Source organism: Bombina bombina, chromosome 3, assembly GCF_027579735.1.
Source record: "Bombina bombina isolate aBomBom1 chromosome 3, aBomBom1.pri, whole genome shotgun sequence".
Classification (NCBI taxonomy): domain Eukaryota; kingdom Metazoa; phylum Chordata; class Amphibia; order Anura; family Bombinatoridae; genus Bombina; species Bombina bombina.
The window spans coordinates 1,134,919,322-1,134,937,433 of NC_069501.1; positions in this window are offsets into that span (position 1 = coordinate 1,134,919,322).

Consider the following 18,112-nt stretch of genomic DNA (forward strand, 5'->3'; position numbering starts at 1 on the left):
TTAGCACTAATTAGATTATAGCTGGAGCTAGCAACTCTGTCTTTAGAAATTAGTTTCTTAGCTAAACACAATTAACTCCTTCAGTCCTGACAGAAGGGTCTGTCACATAGCTCCCCCCTTGTGGAACACTCCGGCAGACCCGGCTTGACCCTTTGGCGGGTCAACCTGGGGATGACCGGACTAGGAGGTGGTAGGCATGTCAGTTTGCCAGGACAATCCATCTGTATTCCCGTTATGAGAGAGAATTCCTGTCCATACAAACAAGGGTTCAACTTCCTCAGTGCCCAGACTAGGGCTAAACAGTCCTTCAAAATCCCATCAGCTTCTTTACGAGTTTTCTGTACCTGCTCTTTATAGGTATCCACAATCCCTTCATACTGACATAGGGTGCCCTTGAGTTGCTGCACCTCACTATGAGCCAGCGTCAGCTTCTCCTCAAGTGTCGCTAAGTTTGTCTTTAAGGTTTCATGTCCCACTCTCAAGCTGGTGTTTTCTGCAGTCTGTCGGTGCAGCTTGTCTAGCAGAGATTCCCGTTCTAAACGTGCTTTTTCCTCTGTGCTCCTCTTCTCCTTCATCAGCGCATTGTAACGGGACCTCCACATATCAATAGCGGATAGAGATTTACTGAGCTCAGCGTCCTGGGGCTTAGCAGCAGGTGGGTCAGTCTCTGCTGCACGGATCTGAGCACGGGTAGTCACAGGGTTAACATCAGCGGAAACAAGGGGGACCAAGGCAGAAACAAGGGGGACCAAGGTATTTCCAAGGAGAACATCAGCTGGTAAATCCTTCATGACCCCCACATTCACAGGTCTAGCGCCCCCTCCCCAATCCAAATGCACCCTGGCAACAGGCAGGCGGAACACAGTGCCCCCTGCTACCCTCACAGCCACAGTGTCTCCTGTGTGCTGTTTCTCAGACACCAAGTTCTTTCGAAGCAAGGTCATGGTAGCACCAGTATCCCGTAGACCACTGACCTCCTTCCCATTCACTTTAACCAGTTGCCGGTTATTCCGGTGGGCAGCTTGCACAAGGTCTGCCTCATGTAGGATGCTCCAGCATTCTTGCGCCTCTACGTAGCGGGCCGCAGGCTGAGGGTTACGTGTGATTCCGCCGGCAGGTCTTCTCCAGGACTGTGCTTGGTTCGCTGCATTTAGGGGACACTCTGGTCTTTTGTGCCCTAGTTGCTTACATCCAAAGCACCGAATCGGTTGTGAGTAGCCCCGCGAATTGAACCGGGCTCTCTGAGGGTAGTTCGTGGCCGGAGGCCGTGTGGCATAGCGGTGCGCTGGGGGTTGGTAACTGGCAGCTGCTGGGGTGACTGGGGGTCTGTACTCCACTCTAGCAGGGGGCTTAGTGGTAGCAGTGTCCAGTTTGCGGGCATCCGTATACTCATCTGCCAAGCGAGCCGCTTCATGCAGGGTGGAGGGTTTACGGTCCCGAACCCACTCTCGAACTCCTGCGGGTAACTTGTCGAAGCAATGTTCCAACAGGAATAGCTGCAGCACCTCTTCCCCAGATACGGCTTGGCACCCCGCTATCCAGTGAGCTGCTGTGCGGTGCACCTTACATGCCCACTCAAGGTAGGAATCACCAGCTAATTTAACAGTGTCTCTGAACCGCCTCCGGTATGCCTCCGGTGTAACCGCATACCTGGAGAGCAGAGCCTCTTTTACAGTATTATAATCCCCGACTTCCTCATCTGGAATGGCCCGAAAAGCCTCACTGGCCCGGCCGGATAATTTTCCGGATAATATCATGACCCAGTCCTCTGCGGGTACCTTGTGTAGTGCACATTGCCTCTCAAAATCCGCAAGGTACCCATCAATCTCTCCTTCTGTTTCCAGGAAGTTTTTAAAAGCTGCAAAATTTACTTTTCTCTTTTCCACTGGGTTTGCTGCAGCGCCGCTTTGGCGAAGTAGGTTGGCCTCCACAGCTGCTATGACCCGGTCGATAATTTCCGCAGATGGGTTGGGGCCATAATGTGCCAGTCTTATTTTAACCGCCTGATCAAAGCTTGCTTCTTCAGGGGTTTTGTCTGATATGCTGGGCCCATTGGTTCCTTCTGTCCCTGGTACTCTTTCCATCTTAGTCAGTATTGTAATAATCCCCCTCTTCCTGAGGTTACTGGCTTGTGTAGTTACTCTTCTGGGCGATAAGGTTCATTCCGTCGCTTGCCACCAATTGTTACGGTACCAACAGGATACCAAGGTTAATACCAGATGACAATGTCCTGCATAGGGAATCAGCAACTCACAACCCCGATCAGTTTCCCCTCAAACATGAGACCAAGCTCCACATTTCAGGTTTAAAACAGAATGACATTTATTAAAAGGCTATGCCTAGTATTTATGCAGGTCTGACCCCCCCCCCCCGATGGGGGTTGAAAGACTGTTGTACATTACATGGAGGGAACAAGCCCTTTGACATGATACAATAGAATTATATTACTTAAACACTTCAACCACAAGACACTCTTGGCTCTTCTTATCACTTAGGCGTTTTCTCTCTGGAGGTGATCAAACAATAGAATGCTTAGCACTAATTAGATTATAGCTGGAGCCAGCAACTCTGTCTTTAGAAATTAGTTTCTTAGCTAAACACAATTAACTCCTTCAGTCCTGACAGAAGGGTCTGTCACAGATACATAGATTACATAGCTCAATCGATGCAATATACATATAATCGATACAAATTACATAGATCAATAGATGCAATATACATTTGATAGATACGAATTACATCGATCAATAGATGCAATATCCATTTGATAGATACGAATGTTATCGATCCAAAGATGCAATATACATTTGATAGATATGAATTACATCAATCAAAAGATGTAACATACATTCTATAGATACGAATTACATTGATCAATAGATGCAATATACATTTGATAGATACGTTTGATAGTTAGATCGATTTGATAGATAAATAGATAGATTTGAAAGATATATAATTTCCCTGACAGAGTATAACAATAAGACATGCGGTCTGTGACCCGTGGTGTGTTAAGTAGTAATATTCTTAACAGTTTACTACAACCTGTTACTCCCCCTATCGGGGGAGGTCTATATGGCCTGCATTTTTTGAACAGGGAGATGGAAGAAGATGATTGGTCTGTCCTCCTACTTCAAATTTTTCAAAAACACAAGTGGCTGTCTCAAAACAGTCCGGACACGAGATAGATAGGATAGATAGATATACATAGATTGATAGTTAGATAGAATCGATAGAAGATAAATAGATAGATTAGTTAGATATATAATTACCCTGACAAAGTATAATAATTAAACATGCGGTCTGGGACCCATGGTAAGTTGTGTTAAGTAGTACTATTCTTATCACTTTCATCCCTGTAACTCCTCCTATCGGGGGAGGTCTATATGGCCTGCATGATTACCATGACAAAGTATAACAACAAGACACGCGGTCTGGGACCCATGATAACTAGGTTGTGTTAAGTAAAACTTTTCTTAGCAGTTTAATCCCTCTTACTACCCCTTTCGGTGGAGGTCTATATGGCCTGCATGATTACCCTGACAAAGTATAACAACAAAACATGCGGTGTGGGACCCATGGTAACTAGGTTGTGTTAAGTAGTAATATTCTTAGAACTTTAATCCCTGTTACTCCCCCTATGAAGGGAGGTCTATATGGCCTGCATGATTACCCTGACAAAGTATAATAACAAAACATGCGGTCTGGGACCCATGGTAACTAGGTTGTGTTAAGTAGTACTATTCTTAGCACTTTCATCCCTGTAACTTCTCCTATCGGGGGAGGTCTATATGGCCTGCATGATTACCCTGACAAAATATAACAACAAGACATGCTGTCTGGGACCCATGGTAACTAGGTTGTGTTAAGTAAAACTTTTCTTAGCAGTTTAATCCCTCTTACTCCCCCTTTTGGTGGAGGTCTATATGGCCTGCATGATTACCCTGACAAAGTATAATAACAAAACATGCGGACTGGGACCCATGGTAACTAGGTTGTGTTAAGTAGTACTATTCTTAGCACTTTAATCCCTGTTACTCCCCCTATTGGGGGAGCTCTATATGGCATGCCTGATTATCCTGGCAAAATATAACAACAAGACATGCGGTCTGGGATTGGAACCACTGTTAACTAGGTTGTGTTAAATTTTACTATTCTTAGCACTTTAATCCCTGTTACTCCCCCTATCGGGGGAGGTCTATATGGCCTGCCTGATTATCCTGAAAAAATTTAACAACAAGACATGCGGTCTGGGAACCACTGTTAATGTTAACTAGGTTGTGTTAAATTGTACTATTCTTAGAACTTTAATCCCTGTTACTCCCCCTATCAAGGGAGGTCTATATGGCCTGCATGATTAACCTGACAAAGTATAACAACAAAACATGCGTTCTGGGACCCATGGTAACTATGTTGTGTTAAGTAGTACTATTCTTAGCATTTTCATCCCTGTAACTCCCCCTATCGGGGGAGGTCTATATGGCCTGCATGATTACCCTGACAAAGTATAACAACAAAACATGCGGTCTGGGACCCATGGTGGTACTGGTATAACTAGGTTTTCTTAAGTATTACTATTCTTCGCAGTTTAATCCCTGTGATTGGTCTGTCCTCCTACTTCAAATTTGTCAAAAACACAAGTGGCTGTCTCAAAACAGTCCGGACAGAAGATTGATAGATAGGATAGATAGATAGATATACATAGATTGATAGTTAGATAGAATTGATAGAAGATAAATATATACATTTGTTAGATATATAACTACCCTGACAAAGTATAATAATTAAACATGCGGTCTGGGACCCATGGTAACTAGGTTGTGTAAAGTAGTACTATTCTTAGCACTTTCATCCCTGTAACTCCTCCTATAGGGGGAGGTCTATATGGCCTGAATGATTACCATGACAAAGTATAACAACAAGACACCTGGTCTGGGACCCATGGTAACTAGGTTGTGTTAAGTTGTACTTTTCTTAGCACTTTAATCCCTGTTACTCCCCCTATCGGGGGAGGTCTATATGGCCTGCATGATTACCTTACCAAAATATAACAATAACACACGCGGTCTGGGAACTAGTGTTACCTAGGTTGTGTTAAGTTGTACTATTCTTAGCACTTTAATCCCTGTTACTCCCCCTATCAAGAGAGGTCTATATGGCCTGCATGATTACCCTGACAAAGTATAACAACCAAACATGCGGTCTGGGACCCATGGTTGTTCTGGTATAACTAGGTTTTCTTAAGTATTACTATTCTTAGCAGTTTAATCCCTGTGATTGGTCTGTCCTCCTACTTCAAATTTGTCAAAAACACAAGTGGCTGTCTCAAAACAGTCTGGACACAAGATAGATAGATAGGATAGATAGATATACATAGATTGATAGTTAGATAGAATCGATAGAAGATAAATAGATAGATTTGTTAGATATATAATTACCCTGACAAAGTATAATAATTAAACATGCGGTCTGGAACCCATGGTAACTAGGTTGTGTTAAGTAGTACTATTCTTAGCACTTTCATCCCTGTAACTCCTCCTTTCGGTTGAGGTGTATATGGCCTGCATGATTACCCTTACAAAGTATAACAACTAGACACGCGGTCTGGGACCCATGGTAACTAGGTTGTGTTAAGTAGTACTTTTCTTAGCACTTTAATCCATGTTACTCCCCCTATCGGGGGAGTTCTATATGGCCTGCATGATTACCTTACCAAAATATAACAATAAGACATGCGGTCTGGGAACCAGTGTTAACTAGGTTGTGTTAACTTGTACTATTCTTAGCAGTTTAATCCCTGTTACTCCCCCTATTGGGGGAGGTTTATATGGCCTGCCTGATTACCCTGACAAAATATAATAATAAGACATGCGGTCTGAGACCCATGGTAACTAGGTTGTGTTTTAAGTAGTAATATTCTTAGCACTTTAATCCCTGTAACTCCCCCTATCGGGGGAGGTCTATACGGCCTGCACGATTACCCTTACAAAATATAATAATAAGACATATGCTCTGAAACCCATGGTAAGGTTGTGTTAAGTAGTACTGTTGCATTTTAATACCTGTTTAATACCAGGCAACTGCAATTCAATGGCACTAGCACACTGATGATTCACAGGCAAAAAATTATTTATTTTAAATATTTACTATACTGTTATAACAAATATGATTGGTGGGAATAGTTGGCACCAAGTGGGCCTGGCACACACGCTGGCAGGCAGGCAACGGCAATAAGATTACACTAGCAGACTGATCTTTCATAGTCAAAAAATGATTATTTTTAATATTTAAACTACTGTTATAACAAATATGATTGGTGGCACTAGTTGGCAAGTGGGCCTGGCACACACGCTGGCAGGCAGGCAACTGCAATTCAGTTGTACTAGCAGGATGATGATTCACAGTAAAAAAAGATTTTATTTTAAATATTTACACTACTGTTATAACAAATATGATTCGTGGCACTACTTGGAAAGTGGGCCTGGCACACACGCTGGCAGACAGGCAACTGCAATTAAATAACAATAGCAGACTGATGTAACAGTTTGTTTTTAAAAAAGTTACAAAAATGTTACAACAGATAGGAGTAATGGCACTCAGGATAGAAACAGGCACAGTATGTGCTGGCAGCCTGACACACAGGCTGGCACTAGTGGTGGCAGGCTGGCCTGTAAACTAAAATTAAATAACACTAGAAGACTGATGTAAAAGTTTTTTTTTACAAAATTTATTATAATGTTACACCAGATAGGAGTCGTGGACTGGCACTGAGGATGGAAGTAGGCACAGTATATGCTGGCAGCCTGACACACAGGCTGGCACTAATGGCAGCCTGGCTGGCCTGGCAACTAAAATTATATAACACTAGAAGAGGACTGATGTAAAAAAAATTTTTTTTTAAATTTACACTAATGTTGTTACACCAGATATAAGTGGTGGAAAAAAGAGCTATTAATCTGTGTCACACTATATGATGTGGGCCAGAAACACACAGGCCTGATGGAAAAATAAATTAGATTACACTAGCAAAATGATTTAAATTTTTTTTTTTTACTTTAAAATAATGTAAAGCAGATATGAGTCGTGGCTGGTAGGTAGGGCAGCAATTAACCACACCGCAGTATGCTGTGTAAGTCAGAACTTAAACACACAGGCCTGATAGAAAATGATATTAGATTACACTAGCAAAATAATTTAAAAGTTTTTTTTTTACTTTAAAATAATGTTCAGCAGATATGAGTGGTGGCACTGGCTGGCTGCTACGTAGGGCAGCAATTAACCACAGTATGCTCTGTAAGTCAGAAACACACAGGGCTGATAGAAAATAAAATTAGATTACACTAGCAAAATGATTTAAAGGTTTTTTTTTTAATTTAAAAAAAGGTTAAGCACATATGAGTCGTGGCTGCTAGCCTAGGTAGGGCAGCAATTAACCACAGTATGTTCGTTATGTCAGAAACACGCAGGCCTGATAGAAAATAAAAATAGATTACACTAGCAAAATGATTTAAAGTTTTTTTTTTTTAATTTAAAAAAAGGTTAAGCACATATGAGTCGTGGCTGCTAGCCTAGGTAGGGCAGCAATTAACCACAGTATGCTCTGTAAGTCAGAAACACACAGACCTTATAGAAAATAAAATTAGATTACACTAGCAAAATGATTTAAAGGTTTTTTTTTTTAATTTAAAAAAAGGTTAAGCTCATATGAGTCGTGGCTGCTAACCTAGGTAGGGCAGCAATTAACCACAGTATGTTCGTTAAGTCAGAAACACGCAGGCCTGATAGAAAATAAAATTAGATTACACTAGCAAAATGATTTAATGGTTTTCTTTTTTTAATTTAAAAAAAGGTTAAGCACATATGTGTCGTGGCTGCTAGCCTAGGTAGGGCAGCAATTAACCACAGTATGCTCTGTAAGTCAGAAACACACAGGCCTGATATAAAATGAAAATAAATTACACAAGCAAAATAATTTCAAATTTTTGTTGGTTAAATTTAAACTAATGTTAAGCAGATATCAGTGGTGGCACTAATCACAGTATATGCTGTGAGCCTCACACACAGGCTGAAAGCCAGGCAAATGCAAATAAAAATACAAATAAAAAAATAAAAAAACGACTGAAGTTATAGCCCTAAAAAGGGCTTTTTGGGGTGCTGTCCTTGCAGCAGAGATGAGATGAGTCCTTCAGGACTGTAGTGGACACTAAATACACTATCCTAGCTATCTATTTCCCTATTATGTCAGCAGCAGCAACACTGAAGCTCCTCTCACTAAGAAAGCAAGATCGTAATGAGTCTAAAATGGCTGCTGCCAAGGAGCTGGGAGGGTCTGTGAGGGAGTGTCTGCTGCTGATTGTCTCTAATGTGTCAGAAGGCTGTGACATACAGGGTCAAAGTTTCCTCAATGATGACACATAGGGGGCGGATCGAACATTGCATATATTCGCCCGCAGTGGAGAACGCGAACAAGCTATGTTCGCCGGGAACCGTTCGCGGGCGAACAGTTCGGGACATCACTATTAATAAGTGTATATAGCGCCGGTATTACCAATTTGCCTGTCCGGCCAAAAAGTGAGCGGTACAGCCTATAACTACAAGATCCGTACTGCCAAATGAAAGTCAGTAGTTATGAGTTTTACGCTACAAAGCTGTACCATAAAACTCATAACTAAAGTGTTACAAAGTACACTAACACCCATAAACTACCTATTAAACCCTAAACCGAGGCCCTCCCGCATCGCAAACACTAAAATAAAATTATTAACCCCTAATTTGACACTCCGAACATCGCCGCCACTATAATATACATATTAACCCCTAAACAGCCGCACTCCCGCATCGCAAACACTAGTTAGCTCTTTCTTCTCTTATGCTTGTACTTTATTTTTGATCTTTTGTGATCTTATAATTATGCACCGTCTTTGATAAGATAATTGACAAACGACAACAGTAGCACAACTATGGCTTTCACATATAGTGATAGTGACTGGGATTCTGATGTAAAAGATACCTTCACCTTTGATGAGACCTGTGAAGATGGGTCTTCATTAGAGACCGATATCTATAAAGCATTTAAAGAACAGAAATCCCTTCTTTTCAAACAAATAAGGGTTAAATGGGAAATCTCTAGATGAAATTACCAGGGACTAACTTACAAGAAACAATAATAACTGATTTTCGTGAACAGTGGAAAGAGATATTGACAGAGTGTTCTAACAAAATTATGACCTTAATTTTAAAAGAAGACAACTTGAAACTTGAAAAAATTAATAAAGACCTGACTGAAATGACTGAAAAACTATCAATCAAAACAAGTACTGTATATACTTTCAATAAAAATAGAAAACGTCAAGAGAGTGATTATGATGAGGGAGGTACTGAGACCAAGACAAAAAGAAAGGGCAATAATAAGAGTCGAGCTGATTCCCCTTTAGGGACCACACAGGAAAGGGAAACAGATACAAAAAAACAAGAAGTGGGAGAGGCAAAAGGAAAAAAGAAAAAGAGTGTGGATCAAATGGTATACACTAAGAAACAAAAATTAGATGATAGATTAAGTATTAATCTATCCTCTCATTGCCTTACTGTGGATCAAATCACAGTTTTAAAGAAGGGCCTTTCTTTTTCTCCAGTCAAAACCTTAAACAAATTTGAAGCAGTGAAAGATTTGTATTTATTTGCCAGGAAACTGGCCTGTCACAAATTTTTAGTTGGTGATGAAGCAACAACCAGTGATATACCTATAGATGTTGTTCTTGAAACATTAGAATAGTTAGCAAATGATTCTGAACAAACAGACCCCAATACACAACAAAATACACTTAGCAGTGGACTAAAACCACGCTCTTCTTTTATTCCCAATTTGAGCAAGGTCCCCCCTATTAATACCTTTGTAAAATTAGTGGAGACTGTTATTAAGAACCTTAGTAACACTTCCTCCCAGTCAGACAACTTGTTGGATGAGTGCAACAGACAACTATCTGAGGTTCTCCAATAAAAACATTGACAAACAATCCATTGGATTCAACCATGAGAGAATTAAAATTATTACTGAAGAAAGCCTTAGCAGATCAAATTATAACAAAAACAGAATATGAATTTTTTTTTTTGTTTAAATAATTTTTATTGATTTTTTAGAAAAACAAGGAACATTGACATATAATGAACATCAAACATAAATCAATAATAGTTTTTCAGTTACAGTAAGGCATTGTAATATCACAGTGATCATTTCTTCCCCTTATTTGAGGGAAGCAAAAAGCAAATTTAAAGGTAAATTCTTTGGGTAGTAGGGAGGAAGGTGGACAGAGGGGGTGTATGGAGAGGGTTAGGGCAGATAATAATAGAGATTAGTGAAAATTAAAAAGGTATGCAACAGGAGGGGGGAGTATAGGGGGCGGAAGGGGGAGAGGAAGGATAAATAAATAGGGAAATGAAAAGGGTTAGGGTGTCAGCAATAGAAATCAGTCGGGTGATAGTCATCAAAAATAAAAGAGTGCAGGTATATAGGGGTAACAAGTGTCATGGTAAAATACAATATAACGTAATTTCCTAGCGTTCGTCTTTTATTTTATTTTTATTTTTTACTTTTTAGGTGTCATCTGGATAAATAATTAGACAGCAAAAATCATCAAGCATTCTCCAGCTACCTTGAGTCTTTGTCTTGTCTTAAAGTGAGAAGGGGGAGGGAGGTCTGAGGGGGGGTAGGAGAGGGGTTCGGGCAGGTGACAGTTAGGGATATGGGGGAGGGGACAAACATAAAAATAAAAATATGTAGAGATAAATTATAAAATAATATAGTGTATTATAGTGTGGTTCCATGTAAATCCTTTGCAATTAATCCTTGCAGAGAATGAAATACTTATTCCGAAGAATTGTAGAGCCTGTGGTATTTAACTGTGAAGGAGGGTCTGCTTTGTAAAGTTATGGCGTTCTTTGTTCCCATAGGAAGATTATATCCAGAATAAAATCTCTCTTTCCTATAAAACAATAATGTCTCTTCTCTAAAGCTAGTATGTGTGTGACTTCTGATACCCAGTGTTCATAAGTAGGGGGATGAGCTTGTTTCCAATACCGAGGGACAATGCGTCTAGCGCAAGTTAACATCAGTTGAAGGAGTTTCCTTCGGTAGATACATTCCAGTCTAGGGATTTGGTTTAGTAAGATCATGGTTGCCGAAAGGGATATTTGTGTATTTAATGTAAGATTGATGCTACGCTCGATTTGAGCCCAGTAAGTGGACATTTTATTACAGGACCACCATATATGGGAAAGTGTGCCCACTTCCCCACATCGTCTCCAGCAACTTGAGTTAGCACCTGGATATATTTCATTCAATTTTTGGGGTGTAAGATACCAGCGTGAGATGATCTTATAATTAAGTTCAGTCAGAATGAGTGAGGAGGAGGAGTGGATTGTGTTGAAACATTTTAGCCAGGTGTCTTTTGGGAGCTGAACTCGAAGTTCAGTTTCCCATTTGGTGGTATATGAGGGTAGTTTGACTGTGCTTATAGCTCTTAAGAGTTTATGTGTGTGAGAGAGAAGGGATTTCTGAGTGTCTTTAGTATTGCATAACTTCTCAAATGGAGTAAGCGGACGGAGGCAATCATTTTTATGAGGGCTATCCATAATTGTTTGGCGTATTTGGAGGTATGGAAACCAACAGTGGAAGGGAGAGCCTATTGAATCTCTTAAGGCAATTCTATCTCTTATTTGGGAGTTTTCCGTGAGTAAAAATATAGGCATATTTTTCAGGGAAGAATCTTCTGGTTCAAATTTGAACTGGTGGTGGGATAAAAAAAGGGTGTTATTTAACAGAGGAGTCATTGGAGAGATTGGGGTAGAGAGAGTGTTTGGATTTCGAATGAGGGAGTCCCATATGGTTAAGGTAGTTTTTATGCATTCATTAGCCTTAGTTATGGGGGGCCTGAATGATTTAGGGAGCCAACAAAGATCTCGCATCCCTTTTAAACCAAGGGAGGCAGCTTCCATTTGGATCCATAGTTTGGAGGGGGGGTTGTGAGACCATGAGACTATTCGAGTTAAATGTGTCGCTTTGTGATACTGAAATAAATTTGGGACACTTAGGCCACCTTCCTCCTTGCTTAAATACATAGAGTTCTTTGATACCCTTGGTTTTTTATAAGCCCAAATAAAAGAGTCTAGCATCTTTTGTTGCGTACGAAGGTAGTGTCTCGGTAATGATATTGGGAGAGCTTGGAATATGTATAGATATTTGGGGAGTATCATCATCTTTATTGTATTTATGCGACCTATCCAGGAGAGGTGCCCTTGTTTATGCCATGTATGTAATAGGGAGAAGACATGAGTTTGAAGTGTAATATAGTTTTCTTGGAATAAATTTTTAGGGTTCTTTGGTATGTTTAGTCCTAGGTATCTAAGGGTATTAACGATAGGGAAGGGAGTTTTATGTAAAATATAGTCCATTTCCATTGAGTTTATGTGGATGGGGATAATGCTCGACTTATTCATATTAATCGAATAGTTAGAAAATTGTTTATAACTCTCCAGATCTCTTATCAGGGCTGGAATGGAAGTTAGTGGTGCCTGCAGAGTGAAGATGATGTCGTCGGCAAATAGTAGACATGTTTGATGAATGTTACCTACCTTAATTCCCAAAATATTTGGATTATTTCTGATTTGAATAGCTAAGATTTCTACCGTGAGAGCAAATAGAAGAGGAGATAATGGACAACCCTGTCTAGTGCCATTAGAGATGGGGAAGGATTGAGATATTATGTCTTTGACCTTAATAGTGGCTCGGGGGTTGTGATATAAGGCTTGTACTCTGGATAAGAATATGTCTGAGAAGCCGAATTTCGACAGGACCGACCACATAAACTGCCAGTCGACCCTGTCGAAGGCCTTCTCAGCATCAGTAGATAGCAGCACTAGGGGGCTTGTTTGATCGTGTGATGTTAATAATGTATGAAGGAGTCTAGTGGTATTGTCTTTTGCTTCACGGCCACTAACGAATCCCACTTGGTCAGGGTGGATGACCTTCGGTAGGACTCGAGCAAGACGATTGGCTAAAATCTTAGCATATATTTTAATATCCACATTTAAGAGAGAAATCGGTCTATAGTTGCTAACAAGATCTCTGGGTTTATCTGGTTTCGGAATTACTGTTATCATAGCATTTAAAAGAGATTGGGGGAATGTAAGACCCTGGTCTATAGAGAGAAATAGCTCTTGTAAATGTGGGGCAAGATTACCTACTAATAACTGGTAAAATTTGGTTGTGAGGCCATCTGGACCTGGTGATTTTCCATTGGACATGGATTTAATCGTGTTGACCACTTCTAGTAAAGAGATGGGGGAGTCTAGCATAGACACTTCTTCTTCAGGGATAGAGGGAATGTCTATAGAGTCTAAATATGTTTGTAGCTTATCTCTACTCCCCTGATCATTTGTGTTGTTTATGTTGTAAAGTGAGGTGTAGTATTTAACGAAGCTGTCAGCTATATCTTCATTTTTAGTGCAAACTACTCCTGTGTTTTGTTTAATGGATTGAATATGAGAGGAAAGCCTTTTTTTTTTTAAAGATCTGGCTAACATTTTTCCGGCTTTGTTTGATTCAGCATAGAATTTAGCTTTTGTTGTCAGGGCGCGCATATGTGCATTTTCTACCAGGAATTTATTAAGGCTTTCCCTAGCTTCCATAACTGTGGATAATTTTTGTGGGGATTTTGGGTCTTTTTTATGTAAAGCTTCACTTTTCTCTAGTGAGTTAGACAAGGTGTCGAATTGAGCAGATCTCTGCTTTTTAAGTTTCGCTGTTAGTTGTATGATAACTCCCCTAATATAGCACTTGTAGGATTCCCAATTATTTGCAGTGTTTGTATCTGCGGATATATTAAACACAAAATATTTGTCTGTAAATTTAATGAGTTGGTTTGTGATTTCGTTGTCTGTGAGAATATATTCATTTAATCTCCAGTTTATACTGTGACTAGGTTTACTCGTCCATTTAAAGATAGATTTAACTAGACTATGGTCTGACCACGTAGTATGTGAGATTTTTGAGTCAATCAAATTCGTCAAAGAGGCTTGGTCACATAGTATGTAGTCGAGTCTGGTGTAAGATTTTTGCGGGTGGGAGAAAAATGTGTAATCTCTGATGGAGGGGTGTACCGTTCTCCAGGTATCAAATAGCTTCAGTGTGCGGAGAGATGTATTATTATTCCTAATCTGTGAGTTTCTTAGGTAGGAGTGACCTGTTGAAGTGTCTAGTATAGGGTCTGAAGGGTAATTAAAATCCCCACCTAGTATGATTGTGCCTTTAGCAATATCTAGAAGTTTCTTGGTAACTTTTCTGAAGAAGCAGGGGGTGGGTCTGATAGGGGCGTATATGTTTGCGAGAGTAATAGGCTTACCATAATAGAGTCCTACTAGTATTAAAATTCTACCTTCATGATCATTGAATTGTTGTAGTAGGTCGAAAGAAGTATTGCGTCTAAATAGTGTGCATACACCGTTATGTCTGGTCAGGCCTGAGCTAAGGTAGTGTTTATCGTAGTATTTGGATGAGAGTGTAGGCTCATGATTTCTTTTAAAATGTGTCTCTTGAATCATAATGATATCAAGATTTCTCTTGTTAAGGTCATGGAGAGCAATTGAACGTTTTTCAGCTGATAGGAATCCCTTCACATTTTGAGTGGCTATTGATATTGATCTTTCGCGTGGAAGGTTAGGCATTGCAAAGGATATGAATATGTGTGTCCTCTAAAGTAGAGGAATTAGAGATTCGTACAGGGGAACCAGTGTATAAAAGTGGAGTGGAAAATGTATGGTTTAGAGTTTAGTAAGGTAGTAAATAGTAGGGGCAGGGGAATTTAGATTAAATTAACTTGAATTGAATTGGTGGAGGCTTCTGGGCAAGCTGGGCAAATGTCCCCTGGTGTGTTGTGGTGAACGTGCAGGTGGCACATGGAATGATAAGAGGGTAGCTGGGGAAAGGGGAGGGGAAGAGGGGAGAGGGGATAAAAGGTGTATTATGTATAAGACGTCCAAACCGTCCAGGTCGAAGGAAAACTTTCATATAAACAGATATCTACATAGCAGCATTGTGAATAAAATAGTATTTTCTGTATAACAGGACATTTTTGTATTTTTGTATCCCCTTTAGGGAACCAAGGTGGCATATTTTACTTCAATAGTACATAATTTACATTTATAAATACAGGGGTACAAGTGAATCTAGTAAGTATCACTGTACTATTGTTATCTAAAGCAGTTTTGTTTCGCAAAATAAAGTGTGCAGATAATGGATAGGTTAGTGTCTAATTAGTTTCTGGGGATTAAGGCATTTAATACATTGAAGAAATTTAAGACATATAAGGGGCTACTATCTCTGTTTGAGATGTAGTAATAAGTGAGAAAGAGAATAAGTGGGGACTTTATATTCAGTTACGGTTGAAATTGTTCCTGTCTTAGCAGTTAACAGCTAGCTTGTGAGATCATTCAACAATTCAATCATAAATTATTATATCGTATTACTGAATATAAACATGACTATTATCATACAATTACACAAGTATATCTATGCAAAACATGTGATCTAAGAATAACAGAATAACTGAACAAAACACATCAAAACATAATGAACCTCTAGGAACTCTTTCCTCAAAATATAGAACATAAAACATAGAGAAGAGTTCCCTTAAGCATATAAAGTCTAGTGTAATATAACCTAAAGGGTGATTGAAAACAGTTCCATAGAAACCTGAAATAAAAGGAGAAAAAGTCTACAAACAAATGTTGCATAGTCAGCATAGATAACACATATAGTTACGTGTCTCCTTCAGGGTGGTTGAACCTCATCTTCCTCGTTACTGGTTTGTCGCCGCTTGTTTAAAGGGATTGAAGTGTCCATCCAGGGTCTTCTTTGCGGTTTAGAGGTTTCCTGTTTGCTTGATGTAGAGGATTGCACAGTGGAGGTTTGGGGGTCAGGTAGCGGGATCCCCAACTGTTGGCAGAAATGTTCTGCATCCTGTGGGTAAGAGCATTCGATTTTTTTTCCATTTTTGACAGCAATTACTGAAGTTGGGAATCCCCATCTGTACTGGATCTTCAAAGTACATAGATGGGATGTTAAAAAGGAAAGTTCTCTTCTCTTTTGGAGTGTTCTTGCAGATAAATCTTGAAATATTTGAATTCGGTGACCCTGGAACTGGATAGAAGATTGTTTCCTTGTATAATTGTAGATAGTCTCCCTATGGTGGAAGTTCTGAAAATGCACTATAATGTCCCTAGGAGGTGAGTTGTCTGATGGCTTAGGACGTAGGGCTCTATGTGCTCTGTCCAAGATGATGTCAGATGGAGTGCCAGAGTTGTTCTTTACCAGGTCTGCAAAAAAGGACTGTAGATAATCCTGTATCTCATTGTTTTGTATGGTCTCAGGTATTCCCCTGAAGCGTAGATTGCTCCTTCTGGAGCGATTTTCTAAATCATCTAATTTATCCTCTAGGTCTGTCATACGATGATGATGTTGAAAGGCCTTAGAGGACAGGTTTGCAATTTTCTGGGATGATATGTATTCATGCTCTTCTAAAGTATCAACTCTATAGCATAAGTCCGAAATATCTTTCTTCAAACCTGCGCACTCATTTTTAATGCAAGTTTTAACCTGTTCTATCAGAGCTTCCATAGCACCATAGGTGATTATGTCATCTTTTCCAACATAGGTTGGTTGTAGGTCTGACAAGGGATCTGCAGCTTCAAAAGAGCTTTCATCATGTGAGCTTAGTGTGGTGTCTAGAGCTTTATTGTTTTTTTGCTTGTCGGCTTGCTTGAAAAAAGAGTTCATGGCTCCCTGAGATGTTATAGGCAGTTTTTGGGATTTATCACTTCTGGTCAATTTTCTCTGCGACATCATGGAGGTTTTGGTAGGTTATAGCAGGTGTTTAGTTATATTTATTATATAGTAATGGTGAGACTAGGTGAATCGGAACACCTCTCCTTGGGGTTTTTGCTCTCACAGAGCGATCTCGGGAAAAGGTGGTGGATTCGACCCACTGCTACTTAGAACAGTGGGAAGAGGAATAGGAGGGTGTTCTTCTTAGCCAGTTGTTCAGTTTTAAATTTGAGCGTCTGGTGTCCAACCACTGGGAGAACAGATAACAAGTTACAGCTGCATAAAGATTTTTACTTTTGTCTGTAAGGAGATAGAATACATCTGATACGTGTTGAGATGAGTCAGGGTGTCAGCTTGGGCTTTGCTGTATAGGTCGTTTCGGTTAGCGGCTGCATCCCATGTCTCACAGACAGATATATGATAAGCCTGAGTAACGATGTGGGTTAGGTATTTCAGCCCAAATGCAGCAGTTCAGTTCATGTGTGTGGGCTTGATTTGGCATTGAATTGAATTACATGTGTATATAAAAGGCAAATTATATCCCCTTTGCTAAATTTCGGCCTTGTGTCATGCGGATAAGGTGGATCTTGAAACGCTGTCTGCTCTTTATTTTTAGTTAGTAAACTGAACAGTAACTAGTGTAAGCATTTTTGCCTCTTTCACAAAGTTAAACATTTCACCTGTGTCTGTTATGGTTGGCGATCCGGATCGGTGTATGGACTTGAAGCGGTCTGTGTTACATCTTGACTGTATCGCGGAGCTTATAGGCCTCGTGGCGCAGTTGTAAACGGCTCAAATATTGTCCGTAATAACATACGGATCGGGACCAAAATCTCAGCAAACGTTCTCTGTATATTCCGGTCCTCAGTTAGGGGTTTTATATCTCTGTGCCCCGTTGTTGTCTGTGGTTATGGGTTAACTTGCCCAGCCTGCGTGAGGAGCTTCAGTTACATGCGACCATCTTGGTTAGCCGCTCGCTCCGCCTCCAGAATATGAATTTTTGTTAACAAATTTTCCAATCATTCCAACCTTTTATACCATTCCAAAGGTCCACAAAGTAGGAGTATCTTACCCTTCGGGAAGACCCAAGAGGTTTGTCCTTTAATGCACATACAGAGCTGATTTGTGATCTTTTATATTTTGCCCTTACACATAACTTCTTTGAGGCCCATTTATCAAGCTCCAAATGGAGCTTGAGGGCCCGTGTCTGAAGACTCGCCAGAAACACAAGTTATG